Below are 3,299 nucleotides of genomic sequence, written 5' to 3' on the forward strand. Positions count from 1 at the left end.
GATACAAGAGAAGCTACACAAAAGACTAGTGCTGCCTTCCTCACTTTATTATGTTCATTCTTAAATTCCCCCCTGGAGAAGTTTCCTTGTAATTTAGTATTCAAAGAGTCTTTCTTTTACCAATGACTTCACTTTCTATTTGCAGGAAAAGAACAAAACCACAGACTGAGTTTATCACCAATGTCAGCAAGACTGTTTAGCCACAGCTTTCTCAGTTAGCTGGTTACATAATTAGTCTCAGCTATGTCTTAAAATGAAAGTTGTCACTATCTGCTTAACATACAACACAGAAGATTACAATGGTGTTTGCAAAAGTTGCTGGTTTGGTGACAAAGAATACCTCACAGCAAAGATTTTCTTTAAATCAAATATGATTCTTATGCTTAAGTAAATAACACATTTTATATGCAACTTAAATCAACTCTTTAGATTACCATGAGCAAATACAGCTACTTCTGGTTGTCTGTTTCAGACCTTAGTTTAAGATAGCAAGGACAGTCAGTGTTTTTTTTTTCTTCTCCTGAAATTCCGTATCTTACTGTCATGGACAGTCTTTCAGAAATTCTGCTTTATTTCAGCTGCAATTGCTTTTCGTTCCATAGCAAGGCTTGATTTCTGTCCATTTAAGTTAAGTGTAAGGTAGAAATGCTTTCTGAAATGGAATCCATCTTTTCCTTTAAAACTGCCAATTTAAATCCAAAGACTAAAAGAAGGTATTGGTTCACACAGAGGAAAATAAAAAAAGGGCGGGGGGTGGGGAGTAAGGACTGTTTAGGCATAGCTAGTCTTTGGAATCCAAGCTGATACTTAAGTTGGGGACATCACTGTGGTTGCCATTTCTGGTTGGTATGTTCATTTTATGAAACAAAGCAGTTTGGGGTCAGTTTTGCCAGGAAGGTAAAGAATCACTCTTCCTTGTTGCTAAGAATAAAGCAAAGGATGAATGTACTTGTGGGAGGACTATAATATTTGGTTTTAAGAAAAAATGTAAATCTGTAATTAGAAAGTGATATTCACTAATTACAGGTTTATTTTTCCTGGGTTTGGAAATACCTAAATGCAGTTTGTTACTGTCAGCTCTGTATAGTTATGAAAATAAATACTATTTTAATGGACAGATATTTCAACAACTGTACATATCTGCTTTGAGCTTGTCATTTCTATCTACATTTTATTAATCACATCCTTATGCCACAATTAAACTGTTCTATATTGAGATTTGTATCCTTTGTAAATTGAGAAGGTATTCTTGGATGGTAGGGAGAAGCCATGAACATTCCTAGTAGATGGTCACCAGCCAAATTCTGCAGTCAGGCAGGTTGACTTCATTTTTACTTGGGTAGGAAAAGAGGCCAAATGGGAATGGCAGTATGGGAGGAGCATTATTCACAGGTTACTTTTGCAGAATATATATATGTATGTGTATATATATATATATCAATAAATACCTTATACACCTTTGCAAGACTTGAGTTTTTTTAAAAGACCATTACACATATCTACTTCTTCTCCTTCCTACATTCAGTACTGCAAAATATTTCTTGCTGCAGTATGTGTAGTGGTTACACCTGCCTACTCTTAGAAGACACAGAAGCTATTGGATCCTTACTATGACATCTCTAGTACCATCTGCTCCAAATTTATTTCTGAAGTTGCTAATGTACTAAAATTAACTGTTTAAATAAAGTTTGTATCACCGTTGGGGATGCACCAAGTCATTACATGTTAGGGAACTATGCTGCTGCAGGGACTGGTCCAGCAAAAAACTCAACTTGAAAGCTCCCACTTAACAGAGCTTGCACTTCCTTATAGTCTGGGAGAATATAATGTAAAAATAAGAGAGTTTTCAAATAAAGTAATTTCATCACATATATTAAGTTGCAATATATGAAAGCTTAGCATTCACTAAGATTAAAAATAATCTTTATAAAGTAAAAATCAATACAAAACCCATGCATACTACAACTTACCTCAATACCTCAATGAAAGCTTTCAGCTTTTGAAGTCATTCATTTCTCAAAGTCAATGCTTGAACTGGAAATGGAAATAGCTTGTATAGAAGAATCAAGACTTACATCCAAAAAATAGCGGCTTTGTGCTTCCAGTCTCTCCTGTTTTTATTTAAGAGATTCCATGTCTGATTTTTTTTTTACACCTGTGTACTGTCTCTTAAAAAGCTCTAATATAAGCTTAATATTCATTCATAACCAAGCTGATACTGCAACAGTACATTTTTAAGAGCTAATACCCTTCAAAAAAGTACATTGCACTTGCAAATGAAGTAGGCTGCTTCTTAAAATGTAGTTTTATGAAGTAGTTTTGCTTCTTAAAATAGTCACTAGTTTTCATGCTCTCAGGAAAATTTTTGACAACACCCATGACTATACAATTAAGTATCCCTAAGAAGATACAAATTGAGGGCTATCTATCTCAGAATGCCATCATTACAGCTTTCCACACAAGAGTAGCAGGAGCTACAGTATAGTCTGCTTTAAAGCATGGGAGCCACAATCCTTGTTTCCAGAGAACTCGGATTTTCAAGTAAGGTCCTGCTGGTATGGCGTGGCTCTACAATGCTTTAAGCCTAAGGCTGTATTCATAGTCATATGCAAGTCTTGAGTGAAAATTATCCCTTGTTTAAAAACAAGAAAAGTTCCTTCACCCTCCACCTACCTCTCTCCTGGTTTGGAGAGATTAAACATCTTACAAAGGTCAAGGCTGTATTCACGGTTAAAATGTAGAGGGAAAAAATTTGAGATAATAATTAACCAGTAGCCATTTAAATGTGTTTCTCAATAAACTGCTTCAAACTCACCTAGTTCAAACTATACATGAACTAGAACAAGTTGTTTTATTACTGCAGAAAAAACGTGTACCTGTTCTCATGTAACCCTACAAGAACAGAGAAATGCTGGCTATTCATAGTATTACAAATTACTGCATTTTGTCTTCAGTATTTTAAAAGGTATTAGTTCTTCCTAAGTGCACTATATAATTTACTGAAATAGTTCAGGTCTAAGTGTAACTGACTGAGTAACAATTCAAATACTTGAAAGGACAGAATGCTTAGAGGAAGATCTCGGAAACCCAAAGGTCACCTGGGAAAGAGTTCAATAAATCTGTTGATTACCTTGAGTGGAATTAAGAGAACTTGAATCTATGTGTATCTCTGTCCAAAGAGATACATGGAAAACCAGTCTTTTCACATAGCATGTTCTGATTACATATGTATGATTACAATTAAATTATTCAATGGTTGTCTTTAATCCATCTAAAAAAAAAAAAAAAAAAAAGGCAGT

The sequence above is a fragment of the Aythya marila genome, assembly GCF_965140915.1.
Source record: "Aythya marila genome assembly, chromosome: 1".
Taxonomy (NCBI): Eukaryota; Metazoa; Chordata; class Aves; order Anseriformes; family Anatidae; genus Aythya; species Aythya marila.